A 10759-nucleotide genomic window follows, 5' to 3' on the forward strand; every position below is an offset into this window, starting at 1 on the left:
CCCCTCCCTCCAGAAGCCTAGCCAAGCTCTCCACGCCACCCAGCCCTCACAGGGATTCAGTGAGCATCCTTACGTAGAGTGTCTGTAATAACACCCGGGGCAGACGCCCATCACACACGTGGCCCTGGGTTTAATCACCTGTTTCTGCGTTTGTCTTCCCCACTGTAATGAGAGTCCCTGAGGGCAGGGACTTGGTGTTATTTATTTTTGTTGCTAAACATCTGGTGGGACATAGTAGATGTTTATTTCATAAATGAATACAGAGAAGTAACTATGGCTTTACAACAGACTGAAAAGAAACACAGATGCCCCTGTAGCTACAGCTCTCAGGTACAGGGCCAAGGACTGGATTGAATGTTTTGAAATATATTTTATTGATTATGCTATTACAGTTGTCCCATCCCCCCCCCTTTATTCCCCTCGGCGCTGCACACCCCCTCCCACCTGCATTCCCCCCTCTTAGTTCATGTCCATGGGTCGTGCATATAAGTTCTTTGGCTTCTGCATTCCCTATACTATTCTTAACCTCCCCCTGTCTATTTTGTACCTACCATTTATGCTACTTATGCCCTGTACCTTTTCCCCCATTCTCCCTCCTCTTCCTCCCTGCTGATAACTGTCCAAGAGATCTCCATTTCTGTGATTCTGTTCCTGTCCTAGTTGTTTGCTTAGTTTGCTTTTTTTTCGTTTTTTTTAGGTTCAGTTGTAGATAGTTGTTTGTTGTCATTTTACTGTTCATATTTTTTATCTTTTTCTTTTTCTTAGATAAATCCCTTTAACATTTCATATAATAAGGGCTTGGTGGTGATGAACTCCTTTAACTTGATCTTATCTGGGAAGCACTTTATCTGCCCTTCCATTCTAAATGAAAGCTTTGCTGGATAGAGGAATCTTGGATGTAGGTCCTTCCTTGCCTTTCATGACATTGAATACTTTTTTCCAGCCCCTTCTTGCTTTAAGTTTTCTTTTGAGAAATCAGCTGATAGTCATAGGGGAACTCCTTTCTAGGTAACTCTCTCCATTTCTCTTGCTACTTTTAAGATTCCCTCCTTATCTTGGGTAATGTAATGATGATGTACCTTGGTGTATGCTTCCTTGGGTCCAACCTCTTTAGAACTCTGGGCTTCTTGGACTTCCTGGAAGCCTATTCCCTTTGCCAAATTGGGGAAGTTCTCCTTCATTATTTTTTCAAATAAGTTTTCAATTTCTTGGTCTTCCTCTTCTCCTTCTGGCACCCCTATGATTCAAATGTTGGAACGTTTAAAGTTGTCCCAGAGATTCCTAAGCCTCTCCTCATTTTTTTGAATTCTTGTTTCTTCATTCTACTCTGGTTGAATGTTTCTTTCTTTTTTCTGATCCAAACTGTTGATTTGAATCCTGGTTTCCTTCCCTTTTCTGTTAGTTCCTTGTACATTTTCCTTTATTTCACTTAGCATAGTCTTCACATTTTTCTCTCTTTTGAGACTATATTCAGTCATTTCTGTGAGCATCCTGATTACTAGTGTTTTGAACTGTGCATCTGACAGGTTGGCTATCTCTTCATCACTTAGTTGTATTTTCTCTGGAAAAATACAACTTTTTCTCTGGAGCTTTGATCTGTTCTTTCATTTGGGCCATTTTTTTTTCTGTCTCAGCACAACTGTTAGGTAGTAAGGGGCGGAGCCTTAGGTATTCACCAGGGCAGGGCAATGACGTCACTGCATTGTGGTGCAATATGTGGGGGAGGGGTCCGAGAGGAAACAATGCCACTTGCACAGCCCTAGACCGGCTTTCAGTCAGTTCCCCTGCTACCCACAATCAAATTGGGCCCTTCTGGTGCTTATTCCCCAGTGGGTGGGTTTGTGTACATTCTAGGACCCTGTGGGTCTTTCCAACGGACTCTCCTGGGAGGCTGGGAGTTTCTCCCGCTGCTGCCTCAACCCCCACAGGTGTTTTCAGTTGAGGTTTTGATGCTTTATTCCCCAGCTGGAGCCCTGGGTTGTGAGATCTGTCTCCCTCCCCAGTTGTTCCTCCTGGTTTATCTGCACACAAATGTGGGACCACCCAGTCTGCCAGCTGCCTCCTCACCAACCCCAGTGATCCAGCCGACACCTTGCCTCAAGTCTTCTCTGCCTGGCTGCCTGGCTCTGCCCCTCCTACCGGTACGGATGAATGTGTCTTCTTTAACTCATTGGTTGTCAGATTTCCATAGCAGTTCGATTTTCTGGCAGTTCTGGTTGTTTTTTGCTTTTAAATTTGTTATTGTCCTTCTTTTGGTTGTGCAAGGAGGCACAGTGTGTCCTCCTACGCCTCCATCTTGGCCAGTGGGTTGAATTTCAGAGTCAGAGTGGATCACAGGCATGTCGGTGACATACACTCACAGTCTGTTAGAGAGGTCAAGACGAATAACAGGGTGATAGATTGCTGGAGCAGTATGCTCTGGTTCTTTTCCTCAGCTGAAACCAGGATCTCGTCAATAGCATCAGTGCAGCAAATGGAGAGAACTGTGTAGACTGATGAACTTACAGAGGTACGTATGTGTGTAGGGCCGGAGAACTGTTACAAACCTCCCTGTGACAATGGACTGGCTCGGACATTTCATACTTGAATTGAATGTTATCTTCAGATGTGGTAGCACCATCTAGTGGTGGAAAAAGACATTGACCTATTGAGTGATTTTCTTCTTTGGACAACTAACCTGAGATTTATGAGTAACAGATTAATTTGGGGCTTAGAAAATCTCAAACAAACGGGGGATAAATTAGGACAAGATTGTGGTGAGGGTGAAAATGTGCTACATATTGCCTTTAAGTAGTATGGTTTTAATAGCATGAAATTTGAGATGTGATATTCATATGTGTTGTTACAAATTTTCGATTTTTGAAAGCTCATAGGGGTGATTTTTAGGTTTATTGACACTCATTTCTACAACTGAAGGAATGTGGCAGATGGTGCTTCCTGCTGCGTTGTTGTTGTCAGTTCTTGCAATTTTCTATCATTTAGTGTAAAGAAGGGGACAGAAATCCTCTTCTTTCTAAAAACATGTCCAAACTCTAAACAGAGCACTTGCATGGCTTGGTAATTGAAACGGTGAGGAAATTTCACATCTTGTTTTTTATGTGTCTGTATTATTTGATTTTATTTTAAAACGTGTATTATTGTTGTAATTATATTAAAACAAACCAGCCAAACCATCCTCTAAATCAGCACGTGGTGAGCAGTCAACTCCACCCTCCTCCTTCAGTGATTAGGCGGGGTTCTCAGTGTGATCGCAAGTCTTTCTGGTTCCCAGTGGGAGGCAGCAAGGACAGGTGAGGATAGATATTTACAAGCAAGTCCCATTTTCTCCACTTCCTCCCGCCCCCTGCAGGACTTCGAAGGAAAATAGGGTAAAATTAGACAGTTGTAAAAGCTTGACATTTCAGCTGCAGGCTATCTTCCTGGCCACCAGGTGGCGCTTGTGTGTCCCTACTGGGAAAGATTTGAGTAACAATGCTCGAGAAGGAAATTTTTAGGAATTTGGGATAGTTGAGAAATCATCATCAAATGAATTCATGGAGAAATGGAGTATAGGTGTTTCTGGGTGATTTTTTATGAACAGATCAGAAACTAAGCTTTTAAAGGGCTGATACAAGAATTTCCAGTACTTGTCCCAGTGTGGGGCTCAAGGTAAATGCCAGTAAATATTTTTGAAACCAAAGATCTAACTGTGAACATAGTACTGTTTTACTTAAAGAGACCTAGAATTTCTTCATTTGGCATTCTTAATTTTCATGTATTATCAACAAGCTGATGCAGAAGTAGCATTAGAATCTGTAAAATTAAGAATAAAAATAACTTAAGGACAGACTGCATTGTCCCAGCAAATACATGGGTACCTTTCTTTCACTTCATGAAATTTGTTTCCCTGCAGACCCCACTGAGCTCTACATTTTGAAAAGTGACCCACATTAGTGGTAACATGTAGTCATTGGTCCATAAGCATCCCCAGATAGGCGGTCATTCTCTAGGTGTTGAATGAGTAACTACTGTACATATGAGATGCTGGAATCACTCAGATGTTTTGACGTGGGGATGAGATGCTGGCTTTCCTTACGTGTCTTACACTCATCAGCGAGTCTGAATGGATTTATGAAGAGATGTTTCTGGAGCCCAGGGCATGATTACTTTCAGTCTGATCTGCTGATTTGTCCCTAAATCCCTTCCACTCCTCATTTTTGGCAACTGTATCTCTACTTACAAATTCTCCAACTCTAGAATAAATGACAACAGATGAGTTACTAGAATCAATGTTACTCTGACCAGGAAAATTTTCAACCGGTTTCAGACACATGTCCACAAGGCCTTTGCCTCACAATCCTTGTGTCACTCTGAAACGGACGCTCTAGTAATTTTGTGAGGCTGCCACACCACAAACTGGGTGGCTTTAAACAACACACATTTATTCTCTCACAGTTCTGGAGACTAGAAGTCCAAAATCAGGATGTCTCCAAGGTCGTGTCTCTTCCCAAACCTGTGGGAGTGGATTCTTGCTTGCCTGTGCCCACGTAGGCCCCTTGGCCTGCAGACATGTCACTCAGGCCTCTGTCCCCGTTGCCACCCGGCTGTCCTCTCTGTCTCTGTGCTTCACGGGACATTCTCTTCTCTCCTCTTCTTATACAAGCGCCAGTCACATCGGGTTAAGGGCTCACTCCACTCCAGGACATTCTCCTCTTAACTAATTACATCTGCACAATTGACCCCTTTCCCAAATAAGGTCACAGTCCAAGGTTCTGGCAGTTCAAGGCTTCGGCATATGCTTCCAGGGGACACACTTGAACCTATAAGTGACTTAACTGATCTGTGATTCAGTTTCCTGTACAAAAATTCTTTACAGAAATCTGTCCAAAAGTTCCTATTTTATAGGATTTTTCTGAGAATTAAATGTGCTGCTTAACCACAGTTTGAAATTAAATGCAGTTGTGACAAGAAAATTTTCTAAGGATACATTTAATGGTGGTAAACAGCTAAACGCTACTTGGAGGCGGGTCTGCAAGAGAGCTCAGTTACTAAGTCGGGTCATAAATGTCTTCTCTATAAAACAAACAAACAAACATTTTTCAAATGTTGGCATTTAAGCTTTGGCTTAGGAAAGAAATTCCTATAATCGAGCCCTCGCCTCACTGCAAACCAGTCAACTGAGTTACTGCTATTTTGTTAGTCCTTGGCCCCCCTAAGTTTGTCTTATTGCTTCCCTTTAAATAAATAGGTCTCTGAGAAAGCAGACTATTTTCTTCATCTTGAGCCCTGAGAAAATTGCTTGTATTATTTGTTTCTTCTCTTCGCCTCTCAAACTTCTGTTACCTGGACATTGAAACTTGATCTTTCGTGTCTCAATTTTTTTCCTCATATTTTGACTGTAGTGTTTTGAAGAACCCCCCCATTCAATCCTCCACCCCATTAATTCATTGTTTAATTCATTCTCCTCTTTAGTTCACCTACTTGCTTATTTTTATGATTCATTCATTGATTCAGCAAACTTTTATTGAATGCTTCTATGATGTCAACGACTATTTGGAGAATGTTTCTTAGATTCCCAGGTTGTTTTTGAAATTGCACATTCTGAAATCTAAGGAGTTTGTTGTCCTGTTTAGGGTGTTTTATCTCAGATTTCTAGGATTTGATTATTTATTCATCTTTGTCACTGGGGATCCCTGTTCATTTGGGGTTGCTCATTCGGTCAGCCCCCTGTTGACTGAGGGGGTGACCCTGGAACACGCTGCCACATGGGCAAGGTCAGGAGCCCACAGCCTGTGCCCAGGGCTCTCCGTCCTGTCGGGGATCTGTAGTTCATTAGGGTTCCGTGTGTTTTCCTAGGCCCAATGCCCACACTCAGGGCATTGGCCTGACAATAATTGCTGCTGCCACCTGCTGCCCGGCCTAAGCGGAGGACAGGGCCAGATGATCCAGCTGTGTCAAGGGGAGCCTCCCCACAGAACCTTCTGGAGCTTTCCAAGGCCCTCTCCGAGTCTGGGGCTTCCCCGCAGTCCTCCATTTCTGTAAAGCTGTGCTTTCCTCTGGCCTTCTGTGCCAGATCTGTTTCTGTGTCCCAGAAGTTCCCCGAAAGCTGGTCAATTGATGAACTTTTGGTTTCACAATACCATTAGATTTCATTTCCATTTCTGTCATTCCCCTCCCCCCCAGACTGGGGAGGAAGGAAAGGGAAAGGTATTTGCAGTCTAGTAATCTTTATCCAATTTCCCTTCTCAACTGGCATCTATCTCAATTCTGTTCTGTAGTCAGCGTGTGTCTTGGAGCTCAAATCTCTCTGAATTGCTAGACACTGGCCATAACGCTCAGGAGAGGTTTTTGTGCTTCATTCAGTTACCTCCTTGGCATGCCAGAAGCAAAGCAGAAGGAAAATGCTAAGGAGTTCAGAGCTGCAGCTGAGGGAAGGCTTCCACTTTGGACCCTAAAGAACAGGAAGAACTGGGCATGTGGAGGCAGGTGTACGAGGCAAGCGCGGCAACCAGCTACTTTGGCTTGAAATGTTGAATTCATGACAGAACTTAGTCACTTAAAGCAATAGGGGGGGAAAGTCTGTCAGAGTCTTTTGCTCGCATTTTTAAAGTAAAGTAGTAAGAATAGAAAGTGTAGTGAGAAATAGTTTCCAGATATTAAGAAAAGAAACTCTATAGACAGAGCAACTATCAGATAACAACTATCACAAAATCAAGGTCAGGCAACAAAAACCAAGGATTCCTATTAGTATGTGTGCGTCTGGAGACCACTTAATGCCCATTTGTGTGTGCACACTCATGTGTACACGTGCAAGCACACTCATTACAGACCTAGATTCAATACCAGGTAACTCCTACTGCCCCCCCCCATATCATACATATTTTGAGAACTCTACATGTAACTCTTCTAGTACCAGGCACCGCTTAGCAGGCATTTGCTAGTTTATTAAAGAAAGTCTCATCCAACACTCTGGAAACTACTGATAAGGTACTTTGGGGGAATGGCCCAGGCTTTAGACAATGGTTTCTGCAGAATTAATGAACAGATTAGATTCTCAATCAGCACCACTGAGGGCGGCAGAGGGTGTAGAGGATGCCTCTAGGCAGTCATTTCTGAATACATATTTAAAAATCATTCAATATTAAAAGATGATTTATTTCTACTTGAAAAAATCCTAGCTGGGAAATTGGGGACTGAAATGGTCAAGCCTGTTGAATCAAGAGGAGTCCCAGATGGGTACCGTGTATTTATCCTTATCCTAAAGGAACATGGATTTTTTTAACTCTTATTTTTGGATTGAATTTATTGGGGTGACACTGGTGTACAGAACTACACAGGCTTAGGTGTACAAGTCAATAAAACATCCTCTGCTCACTGCATCATGTGCCCCTCGTCCGAGCAAAGTTTTTTCCAGTCCACATTTCCACCCCTCTGCCCGCCTCCCCCATCTCCCACCCCTCTCCTCTGGTTAGCGCTGCTGTCTGTGTCTGTGTGTTATGTTTTTTTGCTCATCCCTACACCTTCTTTCACCGGGCCCCATAGCCTCCCCCTCCCCTGACAGCTGTCAGCCTGTTCTGTGTTTCCATGTCTCTGCTTCTCTTTTGTCAGTTTATTTTGTTCACTCAAGTCCACATGTAAGTGAAATTGTATGGCATTTGTCTTTCTCTGACTGGCTTATTTCTCTTTGCATAATAAACTGTAGGTCCATCCCTTCTGTCACAAAAGGGAAGATTCTCTCTTTCATGGCTGCATAGTACTCCGTTGTAAAAATGTACCACAGATTTTGCACATCTACTGATGGGTACTTGGGCTGTTTCCAGATCTTATTGTAAATAATGCTGCAACTTGCACCTCTGATGATTAATGATGTTAAGGAGATTTTCATCTGTGTACTGGCCATCTGTATGTCTTCTTTGGAGAAGTGTCTATTCAGGTCCTTGGCCCATTTTTTAATTGGATTGGTATTTTCTTGGTCTTACACTGTATAAGTTCTTTATATGTTTTGGAAATTAAACCCTATTCAGACATATCATTGGCAAACATGTTCTCCCATTCAGCGAACTGTCTTTTCATTTTGTTGATGGTTCCTTTTGCTGTACAAAAGCTTCTGTTTGATGTAGTCCCATTTTTGCATTGTTTCCCTTGCCCGAGGAGATATATTGGCGGAAATATTGCTATAAGAGATCTCTGAAATTTTACTGCCTATGTTTTCTCCTAGGATTTTTATTGTTTTGTGACTTACGTTTAAATCTTTTATCCATTTTTAGATTATTTCTTGTGTATGGTGTGACTTAGTGGTCTAGTTTCATTTTTTGATGTACCTAATTTTCCCAACACCATTTATTGAAGAGGCTGTCTTTACTGCACTGTATGCTCTTGCCTCCTTTGTCAAATATTGACCTTAAAGCCTTGGGTTTACTCTTGGGCTCTCTACTGTGTTCTATTGATCTATATGCCTTAGTACCAGGCTGCTGTTTGATTACAACAGCCTTGTAGTATAGTTTGATATCAGGTATTTTCATACCTCAACTTTCTTCTTCTTTCTCAAGATTGCAAGGGATATTAGAGGTCTTTTTTTGTTCTAGATCTGTGAACTATGCCATTGGTGTTTTAATAGGAATTGTGTTTATTCTATAGACTGCTTTAGGTAGTATGGATGTTTAATAATGCTAATTCTCTTAATCCATGAACATAGCATATGCTTCCACTTATATGTATCTTCTTCAATTTCTTTCTCAAATGTCCTATAATTTTCTGGGTGCAGGTCTTTTACATCCTTGGTTAATTTACTGCTAGGAACCTTTTATTGTTGTGGCAGTAAATGAGATTGTTTTCTTAATTTCTCTGATGGTTCATTATTGGCATATAAAAATGCCACCGATTTCTGAATACGAATCTTGTATCCCGCTACTTTGCCAAATTCATGTATTAGATCGAGCAGTTTTTTGGTGGAGCCTCCAGGGTTTTCTGTGCACAATATCCTGTCATCTGTGAATCGCGCTTCACTCCCTCCTTTCCAATTTGGATGCCTTTTACTTCTCTTCTTGTCTGGTTGCTGTTGCTAGGACTTCCAGTATTATGTCCACTTCCACTATTAAAGTGGACATCCCTGCCTTATTCTGGATATTAAACACTTTAATTTTTTGCCTATTGAGTATGTTGGCTGTGTGTGTGTGCCGTATATGGCCTTTATTATGTTGAAGTACAATCCCTCTATTCCCACTTTGTTGCGAGTTTTTATCATAAATGGATGATGGATTTTTTCAACTGATTTTCTTACATCTACTAATATGATCATGTGATTTTTATCCTTCATTTTGTTATGTGATGTATCACTTTTATTGATTTGTGAATATTGTACCAACCTTACACCCCTGGAACAAATTCCAATCATGGTGTATGATCTTCTTAATATATTACTGAGTCCAGTTTGCTGATACTTTGTTGAAGATCTTGGCATCTATATTCATCAGGGATATTAGCCTATAATTTTTTATTTGTAGTGCAATATCTTTATCTAGTTTTAGAATTAGGATAATGCCGGCCTCGTAAAAAGAGCTTGGAAGTCTTCCCTCCTCTTGAATTTTCTGGAATAGTTTGAAATGGATAGGTGTTAATTCTTTGAATGTTTGGTAAAATTTGTCTGTGAAGGCATCTGGTCCAGGACTTTTGTTTACTGGAAGGTTTTTGATTACTGCTTCAATTTTACTCACTGTAATTGGTTCATTCAGGTTTCTGATTCTTCCTGGTACAGGTTTGGGAGATTGTTTCTAGAATGTATCCATTTCACCCAGGTTGCCCAATTTGTTGCTACATGGTTGTTCATAATAGTTACTTACAATCCTTGGTATTTCTGTGATGCTATCTCTCCACTTTCATTTCTGACTTTATTTGGGTCCTCTTTTTTCTTGATGAGTCTAGTTGAAGTTTCATCAATCTTGTTTATCTTTTCAAAGAACCAACTCTTGGTCTCATTGATCTTTTGCATTATTTTGTCTCTGTTATTTATTTCCACTCTGTTCTTTATTATTCCCCTCCTTCTACTCACTTGGGCTTTGTTGTCCTTCTTCTAGTTCTTTTGTGTTGAGGTTATTTGAGATTTTTCTCCCTTCTTGAGGTAGGCCTGTGTTACTATGACCTTCCCTCTCAGGACTGCTTTCACTGTGTCCCATAAATTTGGGGTTGTGTTCCTTTTCATTTGTCTCTAGGTAATTTTTGACTCCTTCCTTGATCTCATTATTAACCCATTCGTTCTTTAATAACATGCTATTTATCCTCAACATTTAAAATTTTTTTCAGCTTTTAATTGCATTTGATTTCTAGTTTCATACCTTTGGGATCAGAGAAGATGCTTGATATGACATCAGTCTTCTCAAATTTGGTAACACTAATTTTGCATCCTAACATGTGGTCTATCTTCCATATGCACTAGAGAAGAATGTATATTCTGCTGCTGTGGGATAAAATGTTCTGTCAGTAACAATTAAGTCCATCTGAGCCAGTGTGTCATTTACAGTCATCATTGCCGTGGTGGTATTTTTTGCCCGGGAGACCTGTCCATTGATGACAGTGGGGCACTGAAGCCTGACTCTGTCACTCTCCCTCTCTCCCTTCATGGCCACCAAGATTTTCTTTACACTTAGGTGCTCCTTGTTGGGCGCAACTTGTTTACGAGGGTTATATCCTCTTGTGGGATGGATCCCGGAGGGCTATGGATTTCCAGAAGGTTGGAAAACAGTGCTTTAGAGGTGAGGTCAAGGGACTCAAGCCTCCCAAGACA

The sequence above is a fragment of the Phyllostomus hastatus genome, unplaced genomic scaffold (assembly GCF_019186645.2).
Source record: "Phyllostomus hastatus isolate PE091 unplaced genomic scaffold, TTU_PhHast_1.1 phas_scaffold_46, whole genome shotgun sequence".
Lineage (NCBI taxonomy): Eukaryota > Metazoa > Chordata > Mammalia > Chiroptera > Phyllostomidae > Phyllostomus > Phyllostomus hastatus.